A 22,822-nucleotide genomic window follows, 5' to 3' on the forward strand; every position below is an offset into this window, starting at 1 on the left:
ACTAGCAATGCTGTTATCCAGTCCCTTGCAGAATTATTAACACACGTGCAAACGCTAACAGTCCCTACTTCTCACATATTGTCCATATACTATGACCAACAGAAACGTGTGCAGTGAAATGGAACTTACAAGTTAATAATACGATGAACTGGTGTCAATTACAATTTTATAACATAAGAATACAATTACAAAGGTACAAAATACATCATTAAGGAACATAACAATACAGATAACATTTGCAGTAATACAGGCTTTACAAAAGAATCGAAATAACATATACATCAGTGTTACAGGAATTATAACTACCTACATAAAAGATCAGAATAACTTTTGAAACATCAACTTCACACGTGAGCAACAAAACAGAACAGATAAATAATGTCTCAACATCTTTACAAAGTAAATAACATAGTATTAGAAAAATTCTACAACATAGCTCTCATTAGCTAAACACATAAAGACAGGAAAAATACAAATATACAAGAGTACACAAACACATAGTGGGATAACACAAGGAAAGGACAGGGTTTGTTTTACTGCAGTATTTTGCAAACAAAACTTTCTTTACTTCTTGGAGATCTCCCTTCATTCATTATTATTCCCAAAAAGTCCTATCTATACCTCCTTCCTGTATTCTATTCATATTTCTTTCAAAATAATTATTTCTCAGTGCACAATACTCATTTTTGTCAAATCTGTTTCTTATAGCTTCTCAATGCATTTCTTCCAATTCATCACAACTCGTTCTCTTATATAGCCTACCCCATTTTAAGCTTATGTAAGTAGGCTGTTTAGGTTTTCTTACTGGTAATGCCAAGTAGCGCTCTGTGTGAGAATCACTGGCTGTGCTGTAACGTATTGTTGTGCTACGGAAAAGGCAGTCTCATTGTAGCTATACCACAAAAGTTACTACTAAAACATGTTTTACTTTCCAGAATAAAACAGAAAACTGTGCAGATATAAAACAGAAACACTGCAAAAGCAACAAGGTAAATTGTGTCACACATTAGTGGCGTCGTGATACAGTCGTGCAGCTGTCAAACTAACCACTGTGTCATCTGGCATCTCTCAGAAAGCACCTCGAATCCATAATGCATTTTCAAGTAGACCAAAATGTTGCACCAAATTCTCATCAGCAGTGCCAGTATATGTTCCAAGTATGTGAGCCCTATAGTCGTTACGTGATCGTGCAACTAACAAGCAAGAATGCACAAATAACAACACTGCGTCGTCCGTTCACTATAACAACGCATTCGTAATTTCTGTTTAAATAAGTTCTCTTGGTTCTTGACTGGATATTTAACATCAAACGCAGTTGAAAATCAACAGATTCTAAGTCTGACAAAGCATACCGGTAATGTAAAGTGAAAAGTTGTATGGCAAAGACAAAGTCAAAAAGCAGATTATCTCTCAATAAATAGTTTTACATGTGAAATGTGGTGCAAACCTTTACTCTTCCTAGTACGCAGAGTTTCAACTTTAACGCAATTATCATGTGGTATATGTCGATGAGGAGTGCCAAAACTTTTCTCAAGGTTAGCGTCTATGTTATTTTTCTCTGAGCCAGCTGGCGCACGTGCTTGCCTGCGGCGCGGGTCATTGTCTGTTTCTTTGTTGGCGCGCGTCGTTATTGGGATTAGGAGACCTAACTTCTACAAATTCACCTTGACGAGAAGGCCCTGCTCTGTTTGAAGTTCGCCAGTTCTGATTGAATTCAGGTCTGTCGTTTTGTCGGTAGTTTACATAGTTTCTTGTTTGTCGGTCATGTGGTTTTCTCCCGGAATCGTAACTGCGCGCTGAACTGTTGCGTCTGAAGTTATTCTGTCTCCCTTGATAATCATTGTTTTGGTTCCCATATTGTCTGTTTCTAAGGTAATCTCTGTCATATTCATTACTTCGGAAATGCGATCTTTCTCTGTAACTCTTATTACTCTGCCAGCGGTTGTCATATGGGTGGTGTCTGTTTTGGTCACGATTTGCGTTGTAAGAATAGCCTTGTCGCGTCCAGTTAATGTTTCTGTCGTCACGGAATTGTGACGGATGTGACCTGTAGTGATTGTTTTCCTGTTTTCGCATCCCGCGACTGTCTGTGTCAATTTCTAATTCTTGTAACAGTCCCTGAAAAGCTTCAATGTCGTCTTTGCAACGTCCTGCTAAAATAATATGTCGTAAATGTTCAGGCAATTTCGTTAAGCAAATGCGGATGAGTTCTGAGGGGCTGTATGGGTTTGACAGGTACTGATTCTTGTGCAACATGTCTTCAAAATATTTCACAAGACTGGAAAATTCAGATTGTTCGAAATGTTTCATCATTATGATGCCACGCCCCACTCGGTCTTGTCCAGCCTGAGACCAATATGCTGAGAGGAAGGCATGGTAAAATTCTCCCCCACTGCGACAATCGCGAACGACCGATCGCACTCCTACAGCTGGTTCATTCTCCAAGTAGCCACACATATATTCCAATCCGTGCTCCAATGACCAGTTGGGAGGAAAACAATGAGAGAATTGATGGAGCCATGCTTGTGGATGAATGTCGTTGCCAGAATTCTTAAATGTTTTGAATTTACGTGTAGTAATGAACAGCTTATAGTCAAAATCATCGTGTCGGCGAGTCGCATGTCGGTCATTGTTACGTCGTGTCGGCGGTTCAATCTCAAAATTCGGTGCACATTGCCAATTTCTTTCATAATTTCCGAAGTGTCCTGTGTTATTATTTTGTGGTTGTTCCGTATTTCTAAGTCCCTCTTCCCGTATTGGAGCGCGAGTGGCCTCTGAAATACGTAATTCTTGTATTACCTGAGTCAGCTGATCTTGTACTTCCTGCATTTCTCTTTGGTGTTGCGTATTAATTTGATTCTGATTTTGTTTGAATTTCCTAATTTGTTCGCACTCTTCTGTGTCATTAAAGACTACCGGTTTTGTGTCGTTCAGATTATCATCTACCTTCGTAGATAAGTTAGTGAACTGATCCGAAAGTTCGGCTACTTTCTCCGATAGTGAACACATTTCCTCAATATGTTTTTCTGAACCAAGTTTCAGAGTGTCCATTTGTGTTGAAATCGAATCTACTGTGTCCTTTAAGTTTTCCTGAGTTTTTGCAAGTTGCGTAACCGTATCGGTAGATGCAACTGAGTCAATTTTAGCTTACAAGGTCTCATGATTTTCATGAACAATAATTTGCAGTTCTTTTATGGCTGCTTCGTGATTCTGTAATGCATTTTCATGCCGCGAAAAAATAGGTTGGAAATGCTCACAAATTTGTGTTTTTACGTCATTACAGACTTTTTGACATTTCGATTCAATGTTATGTGACTCAGTAGCTAAATCTTCACGTGTTTGTTCAAGCGTGGTGTCTAACTTTTGAAGATTTTGTTCCATTGTGTCTAACTTTTTAAGATTTTGTTCCACTGTGTCTAACTTTTTAAGATTTTGTCCCATTTGTTGCATTAACTGTAATAACAGTGCACTGGTGTCTGAAACATGTTCCTCAGTGCTTTTCGGCAGCGAATTTGCAACGGCAACATTCACATTTTGACAAGCGGAAAATGTGTCTTGACTCACTTGAGAAAACAGCGAGAACCCAAAACCTGAGTCTACAGTATTTACAATATTGCGCTCTGTCATTCCCGATTCCTGAGGCGAGCTGTTGCCGACCGATCGATCAATAATGCTTCCCTGTTCACTACCTGTTTCACTGTCTACACCATTATTTGACGCCCGCTCCATTTCCCTATGCACAGTTACCAAATTACTACTTTGAATGTCTGTTAATTCATTACACAGCGGTGCTGATAAGCTACGCTCGTCGTCACTATTATTTCTCAGTTTACTTTGGAGCCTAGTGTTACGTTTTTCACACGCCATTATTGTCACAATATTTCACACAACAACACAGAAAAACACAGTTTGAAGAGCAAAAATAAGAGACACATTAACATAGCACTGAAAATAATATCTCGTTAATTGCAAGCGCAGCTGCGAAATACTTGGTGCAAATCTACATGCATCCCACAACAACAATGAAAGACTGCAACTACAAAGGAGATTCTCTCTATAATTACGTGCTAGCAATAAACAAAAGCTACACTAATTACACAAACTACAAGAAAAAATCAGAAGATTCCAGTGAGGTATCCTAGGCTAAGGGTCGACATATGAAACGTCCCCTTAGAAAAATTATACAAGACTGTGCTTAAACTGACACACAATATTTTTTTTAGCGCAACGCAATCTGACTTTCAAAAATCCCTACAAAAGAATGGCCCTGACTAACATTAACCAATACCTTTCACAAATCACTTACCTCACAAAAATCTTTGTTACTCTAGCTACAGCAATACAGCGAGTGCCACTACTGCCAGCTAAATAAAGGATTCAAACTACTGAAGGCACTAACTACTGATAGGCATAGTAAGCAAATGAAAGATTTTGATAGAGAACAAAAAATTTATTTACCATAATAGTCATAATATATAGCAGTTCATGACAAATTTCAAAACTCCGCCATCTCTCTCCCCACATCCACCACTGCTGGCGGCTCACCTCCAACTGCGCAACGCTACGCGCTGTTCACATCCAGCTGCTGCTGCCCAACACTACAATGGCAGACAACAATGCAAACCATCCACAGACTGCACACAGCACAGCCAGTGATTCTCACACAGAGCGCTACGTGGCGTTACCAATAAGAAAACCTAAACAGCCTACTTACAAGTTCGCTGTGCAATCATAAGTTCATGTTAATTAAAAACACCGAAATATGAACAGGAGACAGCCAGCAGTACTTACAACAGTAACAAATTAACGTTAGTGCAATTTTCAGAACAATCATAAGATTGTGAAGTAAAAAGATAAGTTTTATAGATAAATTTCAAAAAATTGCGACCAGGGGATCAAACAGGGCGCGTTCGAGAGGAGAATGACATCCACAGCAACTTATAACTGAAAGCTAGACAACGGAGTCGTTTACAAGTATAAGTTTAGAATGCAAAATGTTTTCGAACCTGGTTGGCTCCATGGGAGGACTAGATCCACATAATTTACCGGTCAAAGTTGAATAACGGCCTCTTTTAAATAGTTTGTGAGCAAATAATACTTATATACATCGAACCGGTGAACTAAAGCGGTTACACTTGTAGCGAGGGTGTAGCCCCTCGCAACCAGTTTTTATTAAAACACCGCCTATGCAGCCGAGTACTTGGTACATGCCAATATGAGGTAGTTTATATCCACCACCACCATTTTGTTTTAATTACAGGGTCCATAAGCGATGATTTTCAACCGGTGAAGGTGGGCTGGGTAACACCTGGGTCCCAGCCTTATGCTGGTGCGAGAGATCACATGGCGCCTACTAAGCTTTACTGAGGTGAACCACGATCGAGAAGAGATGTTCAGCTGTACGCCGTTCATAATTTCAGTCGTGATAAGCAGCTCTCTTGGCCATCGATTTGAAATCCGTATAAGATTTGTGCTGGGTTGAACCATCCTTTTGTAATGCTCTTCTGAGCGAAGCGATCAACAGTTTCATTATGCAGAATGCCTTGATGCCCCTATATCCAAACTACGCGGGCGTCAACGTCCAATGTCCACGCATCTATTGTGGCCATCCAGACATCCAAGGCATATCTGTTTGCCTGTTTATCAGACGCTGGAATTTTTTAGTTTCTGCAACACACTCTGGGAATACGTGGGGATCATTACGAGCCGGAAAGTCTGTGTGTCACAATAAATAACGATCTCGCCGTTGGCGGTATATTATACTTAAACCTTCCTTCCTTTCTAAATTCTGACCGCAGGAAGATGCTCCAACTGTGTAGACCACACGTGAAGCACAAATCACTGAACCTCCTGTCCCGCGTCGGGTCTGTGGCGCAAGGCGGTGGTAACTGAAACTCCGGTTTTCGCTTTCGTTGCGGCGAAAGCTTGGCGCACCTCGACGCCTTCTGACCGTCACGGCGAGTTCCGCTCTCAGGGCACGCAGGAGGTGGTCAAGCTTCCGGGAATCCGCGGCCACGCTTGCCAACACGGCGCCCAAGTCCGGAAACGTCATTCCTGGAACCGGCGAGTGCTCGCGAAAGCTGACGTTATCACACTTTATGCAGGTAATTCCATGAGGACTCTCGTGCCCCTCGTGTTTGTATATGTGGGTGTTGGTTGATTTGGGGAAGGGGACTAAACGACGAGGTCATCGCTCCAGTCCGATTAGGGAATCGGATGGGGAAGAAAATCAGCCCTGCCCTTTCAAAGGAACCATTCTGGCATTTGCCTGAACCGATTCAGGGAAATCACCGGAAAAACCTAAATCAAAATGGCCGGACGCGGGTTTGAACCGTCATCGTCCCGAGTGCCAGTCCAGTGTGCTAACCATTGCGCCATCTCGCACGGTTAGTCTGTGTATAAGTATGTGTTTGCTCGTGTGCGTGTGCTACCAGCTCCAAGGTTTTCAGAAAACCGTTGATGACAGAGTGGAGTTTCGTAAACTAACATGGAAACTCAACTAACTAATCATAATAAAAAGCCTTCAGTAGACCAAAATTATTCAGAGTTGCTATTATGCTCTTCTTTTTTAAGAAGTGTAATTTTGCATTAAAGGTTTAACATTATAATCACGTTCGAAACTATTTAACTCATATCACGCACAATACACATACACTACTGGCCATTAAAATTCCTACACCACAAAGATGAGGTGCTACAGACGCGAAATTTAACCAACAGGAATAAGACGCTGTGATATGCAAATGATTAGCTTTACAGAGCATTCACACAAGGTTGGTGCCGGTGGCGACACCTACAACGTGCTGCCATGAGGAAAGTTTCCAACCAATTTCTCACACATAAACAGCAGTCGACCGGCGTTGCCTAGTGAAACGTTGTTGTGAAGCCGCGTGTAAGGAGGTGAAATGCGTACCATCACGTTTCCGACTTTGATAAAGGTCGGATTGTAGCCTATCTCTATTGCGGTTTATCGTATGGCGACATTGCTGCTCACGTTGGACGAGATCCAATGACTGTTAGCAGAATATGGAATCGGTGGGTTCAGGAGGGTAATACGGAACGCCGTGCTGGATCCCAACAGCCCCGTATGACTAGCAGTCGAGATGACAGGCATCTTATCCGCATGGCTGTAACGGATCGTGCAGCCACGTCTCGATCCCTGAGTCAACATATGGGGACGTTTGCAGGACAACAACCATCTGCACGAACAGTTCGACGACATTTGCAGCAGCATGGACTATTAGCTCGGAGACCATGGTTGCAGTTACCCTTGACGCTACATCACAGACAGGAGCGCCTGCGATGGTGTACTCAACGACGAACCTGGGTGCACGAATGACAAAACGTCATTTTTTCGGATGAATCCACCTTCTGTTTACAGCATGATGATGGTCGGATCCGTGTTTGGCGACATCGCGGTGAACGCACACTGGAAGAGTGTATTCGTCATCGCCATACTGGCGTATCATCCGGTGTGATGGTATGGGGTGCCATTGGTTACACGTCTCGGTCACCTCTAGTCGGCATTGACGGCACTTTGAACAGTGGACGTTACGTTTCAGATGAGTTACGACCCGTGGCTCTACCCTTCATTCGGTCCCTGCGAAACCGTACATTTCAGCAGGATAATGCACAACCGCATGTTGCAGGTCCTGTACGGGCCTTTCTGGATACAGAAAATGTTCTGCTACTGCCCTGGCCAGCACATTCTCCAGATCTCTCATCAATTGAAAACGTCTGGTCAATGGTAGCCGAGCAACTAGCTTGTCACAGTACGCCACTCTCGATGAACTGTGGTATCGTGTTGAAGCTGCATGGGCAGCAGTATCTGTACACGCCATCCAAGCTCTGTGTGACTCAATGCCCAGGCGTATCAAGGCCGTTATTACTGATTTCCCAGGATCTATGCACCGTGAAAATGTAGTCAAGTCACATGTCAGTTGTGGTATAATATATTTGTCGGCATTTGTTCTTGGTTCAGCAATTTTAATGGCCAGTAGTATACTATAAGTATTCAGCCATTATTTTAGAGTGCGAGACTTAGCGACTTCCAACAAACTTTACACATATTTTCAAAATTTATCGAAGCATTTTCTCGCTGACACATAATAATGAAAACTATATGGGGGACGATCGATGACAGTGAACTCACGGCTTCGGATCGTTGCAGATGTCGCAGCGCTCGCGTCTAGTCTGGCGTTGTCATGCTAAACGAGAGGGTGTTCCATGTGTGGACGAACTCTTCAAATTCGAAATATGATTGTAGCACGCTGTTTCTCACGCACCGCCATGTTGCCCGGTACACTCTAGCGGCAGATGGGTGCAAATATGCAGACATGAGGAATAAAGATGTAGACTGCTAATAACGCTTGCTTTATTTAAAAAGCTTTAATTCGGAGGAATTGCTTTTCAGTACGTCCTCGTACATTATTCAGTGCAGAACCACCTTATTTCGCCTTCTTGGGCGCTGTCAGGAAGCGTTTCATAAAGAAATATATTCAGAAAGATGTCACTATCAACCTTTCAGTGTGAAATCATGCAACAACATTCCGCGTTACCATCAGACGACGTAATTCGCTTATTTAGTAAGCTCTATATTGAAAACTAACAAACACAACACATACTCGACTCAGCGATTATATTTGGATGTGGCTTAAACTTGTTTGTACCGGAGATAATTTGATTTGATTTGATATCGTCCCCCATATAGTTTTCATCTGTTTCCAAAACTTAAAGAACACGTTCGAGAAATTCACTTTCATAGTTATGAAATGGTGCAAGCAGAGATGAGGTTGCGGCTCCATCAGCAACGTCAAACCTTTTAAAGCGACAGTATGACCAACCTGGTCTCTCGTTGGGAGAAATGAGTTTGTCACGAGGGCGGCAACGTTGAGGAAGAAATATGTAGACAAGAAGAATAAAGATGTAGAATGCCAGTAAAATTTGTTTTATTTAAAAATCTGTAAGAGTTTTTTCATAAAGAATATAGAGGCATTACTTTTAAGCACGGCCTCTTATGTATTTCAAATAAAACTACAGCCTGATTCAGAAAAAATAACTTCTAACTGGAAATTTGACGCAGTTGCGGATTGAAGCATGAGAATTACCAGCCCTCCTCTCCCTTTTTCTCCACCACCATGAATACTTGCTAACCGAATAGGTTTGCTGACTTCGTTGAACCAATGAAAACTCTGAGAAATTTAAAAAGGCTAAAAATGAAACTTCTGTCATCGAAGTGTCTTTCCGCGTAACAAGACTATCCACGCTATACTCAATTACTTTCACATTTTGGGGGAGTATATGCTGAGATGAATACTGGTGACGATTTGAACGTGGGTACCACACTCACCCTTTTAACAGTATCTGCTTTATGTGCGCAGTGTACTAGCAGTAGTGTCTCCTGTACAAGGTACTTCGTACCATGTCCGTGTATTTAGTGTGTCATTGATGGTACTGACACAACTGCATCTCTTCCACTTATGTGATTAGCGTAGGCACAGAGTATTTGTATGTTACTGACCAGCATCTGACTTAGGAAGCTTTTTCTCCTGTATTCAGCAGCATAAAAGCAAACAAAACTAGTGCCCTCCTTGCTCGCGACGCGTGGCGGTGGAGTCGTAGCTCTCGACACGGATTCCGACAACTTGCTCGTGCGTGAAAGAACAACAAAACTGACTGCTGACTGCTCGGAGTGTGTGTACAAGGCAGCAGTCTTTTATTTTGAGCACTGAATTAAGGCCACGAGAACCAGGTCTACGTATCTGACTGCAGGTGGAAAGTAGATGCCTGTTCGCCCGATGACGTTCTACCGTAATGACTGCGTTACTTAGTACAAGCCGAACTGAAGCTTCCAGTGGTCGTCTCTGCTTTGGAAAAAGTGATATTCACAACAGAAAGCCATGTGTTTTAATCATCAGCCCACGAATTCCTCACCCGTGTCAACGTCATCACCTCAACTTCCCCACAATGTTCTCAGATATTTATTCCAATCTCTGACTTCCCTTAACTGTTTTTGCCGTCAGTAACTCCCTCAAGTACGATCGGAGTTAATCCCTCACGGCTTAATACATGACCTAGTGTCATGCCCTTTATTTTGTCACTGTTTCCCATGTGTTCCTTTCTTCGCTGATTCTGCTCACAACCTCCTCATCCCTTATCAGTCCCCCTAATTTTCAACATCCTTCTGTAACACCATACCTCAGATGCTTCGATCCTCTTCTTTTCCGTTTTTCCCACTGTTCATAGTTTACTGCCATACAACACTGTGCTCCAAACGTACATTTTCAGAAATTTCTTCCTCAAATAAAAGCTGATGTGTGATACTGCTTTTGGCCATGAATGCTCTTCTTAACTGTGCTAGTCTGCTTTTTATGTCCTCCTTGCGTCGTCACTTGTAATCTTGCTTCCAAACCAGCATAATTCATTCACTTCGTCTCCAAGTTTCACTCTCTTTTTATCGCTACTCTCATTTCTGTCACTTCCCATTACTTTCATCTTCCTTCGCTTTACTTTCGATCCATAAAATATAATCATTAGATTTTTCATATCATTCAGTAGGTTCTGCTTTTCTTTCTCAATTTCATTAAGAATAACATTGTCGTCAGCGAATTATTATCACTGATATCCTCTCACAATGAAATTCAATCCCAGTACTAAACCTTTCTTTTATCTGAGTCATCACTTCTTCGATGTATAGATTGATCAATAGGGGTGAAAGACTACAGCCTCGTCTTATACGCTTTCGAGCATTTCGTTATTGGTCATCCTTTGTTATTGTTTCTTCTTGGTACTTGTGCACATTATATATTATCTGCCTTTCCCGATAGCTTAGATCTATTTTTCTTACGATTTAAAAACGCCTTGCATCATTTTACATTGTTGAACGATTTTTCTAGGTCGACAAATCCTGCGAATGTCTGTTCATTGTTCTTGAGTTTTGCTTGCATTATGTTAAGTACAGAAGGAAAGTGCCTTGTACTCATGGTCCCTGAGACGTGTAGGGTATTACTGAACTTTTGGTTCAATATTTTCCACGAAAAGGAACCAGTATTTCAAATACTAACCTGAAATTTAACATTTAACTGCTTGCAAAATGAAAGAGAATCATTATTGTGACTCTGTAGCTTCTCCCTCGCTGTCCATAAGGCACATAATATCGATAATAGATAAAGTGCTCATTATGAATTTCAGTGAGAAAGTCACTGCTGAAGGGCGAGTGCATGGCTCATCTGTATGCCCCGTAGCCCTACTTGAAGGGAAGCTGACAACACGACGCCCACGCTGTACCGGGAAATGACGCGCACCGATACGTTTTTCCACACCTCCCCCCCCCCCTCCCCATCCACAAGGAGGAAGGTGAGTGCCCCAGAAAAGAGGTACACAGGTCTAGCACTGTGTGTAACTCGAAGAGTATCAACAAGGAATTGGAACACCTGAACACCGTCTGAATGCAGACTTTCCCGGAATACACTACGCCAAAAGACGATGGGTACGACACTCATCAAAACATCGCGTTATCTTAACGCTGCAACCCGGCTTCAAACCCGAGAGCTTTTCGTCACCTGAAGACTGTTTTCCGTAAGAACGGCATGACGCAACAGTAGATTCGCTGGCACTAAGCTCGCACATAACACAGCCAGAGGAAACACTATAGGTACCTGAAAAGAACGTTCTTAATGTGTTTCTTCTGTCTGGTGTCACATTATCCGTAAAAAATAGGACGACCTGTAAAATGGCACCGAACTGAGGCTGTCCTTCTGATGCCCTGCTAAAAAATGGGAATTGTTTGCTAGCGTCGTAGATCCCAGGTTTCGTAATTTCGACGTATTCTGTAGCAAAACACGCTCAGACAGACATTGCCCACAACTGAAAATGGCTGCTCGTGGCATACTTCTGTCATGTCAAAACGGAAGACTCAAGCATGGGGGAGGGGGGTGGGGGAGGCGTGACGAGAGACGAAGAAGAAGGCTATCTTTGCGTCATTTTGCGGTCTGATTCGTTAAGGGTCCCTATTGTCTTAGTTTTTCAAAGAGTTTTAAGATTTTTATTAGTTTCCCATTTATGTCTTCCAATAGTACCCCATTTATATTTTCTGTCGCAAATGGAATGTCGTGTACACCCGTTTCCTAGTATTCTTTTCACACCGAGGCCTCCTTAGATCTTCTACCCATGCGATACTTATCTAGTGGTCCATCGCTTGTTTACGTGTTAGTTTGCGGTCAGCTGCGGCGTTGTCTTGTACGCACTCGTCTGATCCATTAGTATATGATACGCTTTTCTCCTTTTTTTCTATTTTCTTCCGTTCGGCCCCTTCCTCTCCCCCCTGCCCCCCCCTCCCTCGCGTCACAGTACTTTAACGGCGTATTTATATTCCTGTTTAGGTTCTGGCTATTGACCCCTCCCCCCTTCACGCTAGGCCATGGTGAACTGGACATGATTTTTGAAATGGCGTGAAATTCTAGCAATCGACGAAAAATTTAATATCAGTTGTACTCCAGTATCATGTTGTACCAGTAAGAATTGGTCAGCACGACATTCTATGTGTTTTACTTGCATTCATCCATTTTTGGCAAAGGTCTGACGATTCTTTTTTTATCCAAGACTGTAGCGTCCAGGCATTATTTCACGCTTTCTCTCTGTTCAGGACTTCACCTGAGGATGTAACTAACGTTACGAAACCGGTCGCGCTTTTTAAATAAAGTAACCGTATAGCTACAGTGGAGTTTTTCACCCAACGTGAAGCTGTGAATGTGCATTGAATAAACTTTTGTGTTCACACTTTACTGTGCCCATACACTCTATACAACTTAACATCTTACTCACTCGGTCATCTCTGAAACTATTGTTTTTGTTACTCGTGTAAAGCTGGGCCACGTTCTGCAAATGACGAGCGTATGCGCTTCCATAACATGTGTATACTGTAGCAGTTCACAGGGAATTATATAGGCCTTACACAGTCCATGTGCAAATATGTGTTAACTTTATCATGTGAAAAACAAACACAGGACGTACTCGTCACACAGAAACATCCATCACAGCGTCACACTAGTGATGAATACAAAACGAGGCCCTAACAGGAAGCAAAGGAAAGTTGTTAGAAGCTATTTGAAAATGGATTTGTAAGAATTAGAAACCCTTATTGGTTTGAGTGAGATAAACTTTTTCAAATCACACTTGTGGCTGTTATCAGCTTAAATTTGAAACCTTATAAATACATTAACACGACCAGAGTCGCAATCTAAAACGCAATGGTAGAGGTCTGGGACGTGTTAGAACGTCGACGTGGCTCCAAGCATCAGCGTCCCACATCACTACCCTCTCTGATTTTGGATTTTGGGAAAGAGCGGGCTGCCGTTCCTCCATAGACACCTCACTGAAAGTAACCCAGCAGATTTAAAGCCGTCATAAAGGCGCAGATTGGCCACACCCCATATTAATGTCCACTAATAGGCGTCTGGACATATTTGATCAGATAGTGTACGTGGGGTGAGAGGAGTTGCTGTGCTCAGGAGACCATCCTGGTACGGTAAGTGGGCATAGTAGGAGAAATAGCGCTTTGGTACCTGCGTTCCACCAGTCGCAGATATTTCGAGAACGGTAACCCGTTTGACTGGTCTCCCCACGCCAGTTGCAGCATCGCAGGAGAAAACGCAGGCATCGTTCTGCGCCTGCCGACGTCGCCTGCTCCAGAACATGCAGCCCGAGCACGTTAACCAGCGGCAAAAGTAAAAAGTGAAGGCAGGTGTGCCAATACGATAGTATGTGACGCTGTCGTGCTGATGGATGTCTCTGGCCTTCACAACAGTCTGTCAAAGTACCTTGGTCCGCGCTGGGGTTAGAAGTACAGCGTGTTCCAGGTTCATCCAATTTCGTGAGATTATATGTTTATATGAATGAAGGTAGAAACTCAGGGAATATTTTAACTTACCCATCGACACTACAAGTTGGCTCCAGTTCTAAGCTTCCAGTTGATGTGGATGACGGTGGAAGTCTGATTAGTGGAGCTAGACCGCTCACTCGTTCGTTCATTATACAATAATGATGACATAGCGTCGAAGGGTGTCTTGCGTTCGCCGTTTCAAAAGGTGACAGCAACTTTCTTAACAAAGAGCTGCTTATGTTTCCTGAATTTACAGGTTAACGTCAGTCCACCTCCGTAGCTGTGTGATCAGAGTGGCTTCCCAGCTTGCAGGAGACCCAGGTTCGATTTCCGGTACTGCCTGGGATATTTCCTTAGTAGGAGAACTGGTACGGGATGAATTCAACCTGGAGAGCGCAACTGAGGAGCTACTCGATCAAATAGTAGCGGTTCGAAGCTCAAGAAACCCGGCAACGCCCGGGAGAGCGGCGTGCTGATGCCGTCCCCCTCCGCACTGCTCCCAATAATACCAATAGCAGAGGATGACACGGTGGTTGGTCGGGCGAGATTTGTCTCTGTGGGAACGCGAAACTAACTTTTTACAAGGTAACGTCTGTGAGCCAGATCATAGATTTCTTTGAACTAGAGTAAATACAGAACATTTCATTACCGATCGCTGTTGAAACTCCAAAGAGATACAGCAGAGTACAGTGGCTGCACCATCACGGTGGTGAAGCAAGCTGAACAGTCTTCTGCCATGCCTTATTTAGGAAAAGCAGATATGTCCTATAAACGAAGTTAATAAAATATGAAATAACATTTAAGAATCTTGTAACGGTTAATTTTTTAGTATTTACAGCAATATTTACAGCAATAAACTTAATTATCCTTGATTATACTGTTCAAACACAAGATACTTCCTCCATCAGTTTTGGTAACACCAACATAGGCACAGTAGTTCCACACGATCAGTTGTGTGGCAGTCACTGGTAGAACACACAGTTAGGAAGTTCAGTTTAGAATCAGAGTTCGTTTGCTTTAGTTAACCTGATCTATGTCAACGATCTATCAAATGCACGAAAATCTCCGAATTGTGTAAGATCACAGTTTTCGAGAAAGAACGCAAATTTCAAACAAAAATAATTTAGAAAAAATACTTTTATTCATGTCGTAACACTTATTTTTAAACTGTTTCATAAGTGACTAAAAACGCTGTGGTACAAGTGACAAAACCGGAATATTTGACTCGGGATGATGTTGCATGAAAACCTAAGTTACTGGCTCAATCGAATAAGCAACGAACTCTTCTTGTTGGTCGTAAGTACACAAAATTAATACCTACGACTACAGTTCGCCTCTTTCTAAAACTTTTTGCTCCTGAAGCAGTGTTCCATCTACAGATTCAGAGATGCAGTTTTTTTCAAGACGACTTCCCAGTACATTTACACACAAAATTCAGCATCATACCCTAATGTTTTGTGCTCCTTCTAAAGTAAGAAAGCTAATACGACTGTCTCACTCTCTCATTTCCATTAACTGGTAGCACGAATATTATCAGCTGTTGTTGACACGAACACGCGATATTGTGCTTGTGACCTCAAGTGATAACAAGGTGCACCTGAACGCTGTTAAGAAACGGTTGTTTTATTCATTGCTTTAAATTATTGGTAGGATATTTTGTAGATACTTTTCTTCCTATTGTAATTTCTTGTACAAACCTAACAATGTGCCATAAACATTGTCTCACTGAGCTAATCGGCGGGAGATGTGAAAGCGGAATACTCGTTTGGCCACGCTGATTTAGGTTTCCGTTGGATTTCCCAACAATTTCACAGAAAGACCGCAAAAGTTCAGTATATTCACTGATTCTTCTCAAGCTGAATTAGTGGGATGTCTCTACATCTATATCTACATCTACATTTATACTGCGGAAGCCACCCAACGGTGTGTGGCGGAGGGCACTTTACGTGCCACTGTCATTACCTCCGCCGGCCGAAGTGGCCGTGCGGTTAACGGCGCTGCAGTCTGGAACCGCAAGACCGCTACGGTCGCAGGTTCGAATCCTGCCTCGGGCATGGATGTTTGTGATGTCCTTAGGTTAGTTAGGTCTAACTAGTTCTAAGTTCTAGGGGACTAATGACCTCAGCAGTTGAGTCCCATAGTGCTCAGAGCCATTTTGTCATTACCTCCCTTTTCTGTTCCAGTCGCGTATGGTTCGCGGGAAGAACGACTGTCTGGAAGCCTCCGTGCACGCTCGAATCTCTCTAATTTTACATTCGTGATCTCCTCGGGAGGTATAAGTAGGGGGAAGCAAGATATTCGATACCTCATCCAGAAACGCACCCTCTCGAAACCTGGCGAGCAAGCTACACCGCGATGCAGAGCGCCTCTCTTGCAGAGTCTGCCACTTGAGTTTGCTAAACATCTCCGTAACGCTATCACGGTTACCAAATAACCCTGTGACGAAACGCGCCGCTCTTCTTTGGATCTTCTCTATCTCCTCCGTCAACCCGATCTCGTACGGATCCCACACTGATGAGCAATACTCAAGTATAGGTCGAACGAGTGTTTTGTAAGCCACCTCCTTTGTTGATGGACTACATTTTCTAAGGACTCTCCCAATGAATCTCAACCTGGTATCTAACGTCATTGTTGGAGAGACGATCACTTCTAAAACTACAAATACTTCGTCACGTGAAAGTAACATTATTAAGATCACCTGATTTTTATTTTCGATACGCCTGGTTTGCTTGCCTGCCTTAAACCCTGGAAATACGACGCAATTACTGCGTAGCCAGGATTGCGAATTGGAGTGAAACACTGTGAAAGAAACTAGTCCTAAGGTCTCGTTAATAGGACCGCAGTTCGGTCGAACATGAGAAAGCTCTTTTTAGCCCATATGAAACCCATATTTCTAGTCTGACAAAAGTATACTATCGAGGAACTTATGTGAAATAGGATGCTGAAGGAACAATTTGATTTAAAGCAGCTTAACATTACAAACGGCTTTTATAAGAAAGTTGATGAGAATCTTATAGTACCCGGACGAATTGAAATATATATATATAGCAGCACAGGACAGGGGAATAGCCGATTAGTGGCACTCGAGACGGTGGTGGTTTCACCACTAAGCGTGAGCTTTTTGTCAGTTTTATTGTATACAGTCCGCAACTCGTGGTCTTGCAATAGCGTTCTCGCTTCCTGCGCATGGGGTCCCGGGTTCGATTTCCGGCGGGGTCAGGGATTTTTCCTGCCTCGAGATGACTGGGTGTTGTTGTGTCGTCTTCATCATCATGTACGGCGGTGCGGGTCTCCCGCACTGTCCTCTACGCTCCTCGGAGTATGGTACCTCATCATCATCATCATTGTATACAGGATGTACCAGGCGGAATGGTCAATACTCACGGATAAGATGGAAACGCTTATTTGAAACAAAAAGCTTTGTATGGACATAGGCTCTATTCCAAAGACTTTCCGAAAAAGAAGACATTTACGACGGTTTTGTAGGTTTTTCTTGAATAACTTGAAAATCACGCTCTCTAGCGGAAACATGTTACGGTACAAGAATAAATTACATTAAGTTTCCTACAACAAATGTCTTATTCCTTTTTTCTCTAGGACTAACAGCTTGCGGAAACTTAACAAGCGAATACTGAAACCTTCCCGCGACGCGCATGCGCTGCAGCTTAGGTAGTTTTTGTAGGCTAATTTGAGGTAGTTTCCCGAGTTGATAGACCATAAGTGTCCTGAGTCATAGTGTTCGTCGCGAATTCCTCTATAATATTGTGGTATGTTGTAAACAATGACAGTTTACTGAATAATACTAAAAATAAACAACATACGTTAAACGTTTTCCATCTCGGAAACCCTCCGGAGTTGAGCATATGTCCACATAAAGTTTTTTGCTTTAAACGATTGTTCCTGTGATATTTCTGAATACTGACCATTTCCCCTGGGACACTCTGTATGTAAGTTGTTGGTGATGTTTACGCAGTGAAGGTAGGAATGTCAAATTTTTTGCAGGTAAGTCGAATGTGGATGCATGACAGTCAAATCCGGTCACTGAGAAACATAAATTTTACTGTGGCGTCTAACTTCACTCCTAGAATGTACGCAACAGCTGCTGCTCCGATCCGTCGAACCACAACAAACGTTACCGCTGTTATGTTTGAGATTGCTGCACCAGTCTAACAACAGAACCTTTATACAAAGGATGTGGAAAAGTAATTTGACCAAAGTGTAGGACGGAAAGATAGCATCAAACAACGGAATTTGAATACAGGAACTAAGGGTCGCAGTAACATAATTTCGGCACTACAGAAACCTAGTTAAAATCTGACATATGGACGTCATTACAAAAAGAAATGCAATTCAGAGAAAATGTATGTGTAAATAACATGTATGGACTAATGAAATGTCACTTACCATGTATTGTACTTCTGCAGAAACTAAAACAATCACATGTTAATGTTCCATGTTTGAATAAAGTCTAAAAACGTCAAAGTAAATGAAAAAATGAGTATGCCTTTGTGCACAGACTTGCCAACACTTAATTAACGTATGTCGTAGCAAATGTTCTAATTGACGACCGTTTTCAAGCTGACATAGCGCCGTAAATATTCAGCTGCTACCTCTGTGTCATATACCGAAATTCCTTCGTTTAACTCTGTCTTTCTGCCATATACTTATGGTCAACTTCTTTTTCCGTACCCTGTACTGCTTGCTTATCACTGAGGGTGTAGCAGAAGACTCAAGAACGTGTTATGGTGTACAAAAAAAGGGAGAAATAATTAGAGACTGCATTTTCTTCTGGGATTAGCCGAGCGTTCTAAGGCGCTGCAGTCCCGGCGGAGGTTCGAGTCCTCCCTCAGGCATGGATGTGTGTGTTTGTCCTTAGGATAATTTAGGTTAAGTAGTGTGTAAGGTTAGGGACTGATGACCTTAGCAGTTAGGTCCCATAAGATTTCACACACATTTGAACATTTTGAACATTTTCTTCTGCAGCCGGTCGGGGTGTCCGAGCGGTTCTAGGCGCTACAGTCTGGAAACGCACGCAGATTCGAATCCTGCCTCGGGCATGGATGTGTGTGATGTCCTCAGGTTAGTTAGGTTTAAGTAGTTCTAAGCTCTAGGGGACTGATGACCTTAGAAGTCCCATAGTGCTCAGAGCCATTTGAACCATTTTTCCTCTGCTACATTTTCAGAGCTAGAGTTAACGTAAACGGCCTACATAATACGACTGGATTATCCCAAAAGTAGCTTATTTCTCACACACTGTCAATGAATTGTAACAGTGTCTTACAATTTCATCACTTACCTATCTGAAAATTATTTCGACGTGGGCTGGAGACTCGAGGAAGAAATTGCGTTTGACGAAGCACACACTGCACTACTTGTTCGCAGGCGAAGTGCTCTGTAGCGTCCTAGCAACTGTCACGACGAGCACGCACAACACTTGGTTCGGTATGTGTGTCACGCTGGGACCGCGACTGGCGAGCGCGGCGGACGGGAGGATTCAGGCAGCGGCTGCGGCGGCGGCGGGTGCGGATCGCGAGCTGGCGCGGACTGCGGCTGGGGGGTCGTGGCTCCAAGGCTTTTGGTCGGCGTCGCCGAAGAAAGCGACGCGAGGGGGGTGGGGCGGCGCGCCGCCTGTGGCGAGAAAGTGAGGGGCGCCGCCACAGGTGAGAGTGGTTCACCTTCGCCTCCGCGAGGGCCCGCGTCCATCTCACTTTCGGAGCGCCCACGCCCTTGAAAAGGCTCAATTTAGAAGGCGCATCACAAAAGTAAAGGGCGAAATTACAATGAAATGGACACCCTTAGCTGCTTACAGGCGTTGACATACGTCAACGGGGACAGATGAAAATGTGTGCCCCGACCGGGACTCGAACCCGGGATCTCCTGCTTACAGGGCAGACGCTCTGTCTATCTGAGCCACCGAGGACACAGAGGGTAGCGCGACTGCAGGGATTTATCTCTGGCACGCCTCCCGCGAAACCCACATTCTCAACGTATTGTCCCGCACTACATTCGTAGTGCCCCCGCCCATTATACTCATTACTCGCGGCGCGTTGCCGATTCCCGTAAGAGTTCGGCCACTGTTTGTGCATTCGCACAGAAGAAGAAGATGGTCAAGTGGCCGGTGAGCCTTAACTATACATATACTAAGATGGTATCTGTTCTTTCGGACATGTCCGAAAGAACAGATACCATCGGTGACCATGCAGCTCGTTAGAATGAAATTACAATGAAATGAACACCCTTAGCTGCTTACAGGCGTTGACATATGTCAACGGGGACAGAAGAAAATGTGTGTCCCGACCGGGACTCGAACCCGGGATCTCCTGCTTACAGGGCAGACGCTCTATCCATCTTCTTCTTTAATTTCATTTCGTGCTGTATTGTTCGTTGAATTTGTTCGTGGCGGACGTCCGATGACACTCGTTCAGTTTTTTGTTGATCTATTCACTCAGTTTTTTTATTACAGAGGGTAGCTATACCCTCAGACCTAACACACTGAGCTACCGTACCGGCATGCGCTAGTCCATCTGAGCCACCGAGGACAGCGCGACCGCAGGGATTTATCTCTGGCACGCCTCCCGCGAAACCCACATTCTCAACGTATTGTCCCGCACTACATTCGTAGTGCCCCCGCCCGTTATACTCATTACTCGCGGCGCGTTGCCGATTCCCGTAAGAGTTCGGCCACTGTTTGTGCATTCACACAGAAGAAGAAGATGGTCAAGTGGCCGGTGAGCCTTAACTATACATATACTAAGATGGTATCTGTTCTTCCGGACATGTCCGGAAGAACAGATACCATCTTAGTATATATATAGTAAAGAGAGACTCGAAAATACTGTATTAAGAAATGTGCTGACACTAGGGCGAGGCGAAAAATAGTCGACCTGACAGTATAACACAGATTTTTTAGGTAAGAACGTACACTGATGTGCAAAACTCAAGGTCGAAAGTAACTCTTGCACTGTGTGTCACTTCTGAGTAACATAGCTCGATGAGACTTGGATCATACATAGAAAGAACTGGTACAGTATAATACCGAAGGTAACTGAAAGAAGTACACATTGGGATGAACGGGTAATTATTCAACGGCATTTAATTACCCAAGACACTGCGATTTATAATGGTGGCCTGGGCCTCAGCGCCACAGCTTGCTCCTATGCTGGCCAAAAGGTTCGTAAGAAGTTTGTGGCGTTACGCCACATAACGTGATAAAAATGATATTAAATAAGTTCGCAAATATACCAAAACTGACGTAACGAAATATGTCATTGTGTGAACTTTCAAAAATATAAATATTATCTCTTCTCAGAAAAATAACAAAGACTCTGTGATCAATTAATATGATCTGCGAATGTAATTGCAAACACGATTTTTTTTTTTGCAGAAAGACTACGTCTCTCTTCCCTTTTTTTGTAGAGTAAAAAGCCATTTTGTGACGAGACACAAAAACGAACGTTCAAGTTTCGTGTAATAATTATCCTAAATATAATCAAATATTACATAAAAGGATTGTCAAATTTTATAAAAAACCAATTCCTATATTCATGAAGTGGCAAAATTAATTTCTTTATTCAAATTTTATAGTGGAACATTGGTGCAGAGGTCAGCGCCATTGTTCTAAACGATCACGGCCCACAGTCATAATAAATACCGTAGTATTCTCTAATTCTGACGAGTAAAAATAAATGTGATTATAGGATATTTCTCTTGATTGGCCGTTCTTTCTTTGCAACAACAAAAATAATCAATAATTTTTTCGATCCTCGCTTAACGAAATCGCTAGAATCTCCTTAACCATGCCTTTTCACAAAAGTAAAACTAATTAACTACAACCATTTTTAATATCAAATACATATACCTGGACTTTTGATTGCTTAATGGATCACAAGTTTCAAGAACTGGCACAGAAATATTCATTTAAATTGGCACATCGTAACATGTATGTGGTGGCGTCTTTTACTATAAAAACACCGTGTCGAGCAAATTAACTGCGGAAGCACCACAACTGAGTCACTGACGTAAATAATTTTCCAGTTATGAAGCAGACACAGTAACATTAACTTCTCCTTTTCATAATATATAAAACCCAGTACATAAAGAGCCACCACAAGTTCTTGTGGTAGAGCGTTCTATTCCTCCATCATTGCGGTTTACTGATAGATAGTCTTCCGCTCATTTCTGAACGTGCTCCAATACGTCTCTTCAATGTGTCCCACACGTCTTCGACGAGATTTGAGCCGTGGGAACGGACAGGCCAGTCCATTTGCCGAATATCCTCTTCATTTGCGTAGTTCGATGCGGTCTTGAACTGTTATCCATGTAAATGAGGTCATGGCCAAATGCACCCCCGAAGAAACGCGTATGGGAAGGAGTGCAGTCTCAAATAAAGTTCACCCTTGAGTGAACCATGTTCAAAGATTTGGGGTCAGTACGTCCATACCACTCCATAACACACCTGGACCAGGGAAACGATCATGTTCGAGAATGTTCCTGGGTGCAATACGTGTTCTCAGCTCTCACCGTTAGTGGGTACATCCAGCATTGTCGAACATGGTCGTTCCGGTGGTTCAGGTAAGGTGTGAGAGGCGAATGTTGCATGGGCGTACTGAGCTCCAAACCTTTTAACACGATACATTCACCGGCCAAAGATATTATGACGCTATACTCACTCCCCATGTACGTTCTTCCAGCAGTTCATTCCGCCCAGATCTCATTTTTATGGACGAGACCGCATCGAGTAGCGCAGGTGGAGAGTTTTTGGAAAGACAGCGTATTCTATTTGACGAATGGACTGGCGTGCCCGTTCCCCCGAATTAAATCACATCGAGCACGTGTATGTTGTGACCGAGGCGTTCTGCAGCACGTGCAAATGTACCAAAGAACATCAATCAGTTGTTAGTAGCGCTGATGGAGAAACGGAGCGTCTTCAACAAGAAATCCCGC

The 22,822-nt window shown here is 43.0% G+C and overlaps 1 protein-coding gene and 1 non-coding gene across 2 annotated transcripts in view; both read right to left on the minus strand.

Moving 5' to 3' along the window:
* LOC124619685 (inactive pancreatic lipase-related protein 1) overlaps window positions 1–19,394 on the minus strand; it is a 243,764-nt gene extending 224,370 nt beyond the window's left edge. Inside the window, exon 1 of the mRNA XM_047146235.1 lies at window positions 19,176–19,394. The gene's annotated coding sequence lies outside the window, so the exon portion shown is untranslated. The remainder of the gene's footprint in view (window positions 1–19,175) is intronic.
* Window positions 19,395–19,725: 331 nt separating this feature from the next.
* Trnat-ugu lies at window positions 19,726–19,799 on the minus strand. The gene has a single exon. It is a non-coding gene; the product is annotated as a tRNA-Thr (tRNA).
* Window positions 19,800–22,822: the final 3,023 nt, after the last annotated feature.

The sequence above is a fragment of the Schistocerca americana genome, chromosome 6 (genome assembly GCF_021461395.2).
Source record: "Schistocerca americana isolate TAMUIC-IGC-003095 chromosome 6, iqSchAmer2.1, whole genome shotgun sequence".
In the NCBI taxonomy this organism is placed as follows: Eukaryota; Metazoa; Arthropoda; class Insecta; order Orthoptera; family Acrididae; genus Schistocerca; species Schistocerca americana.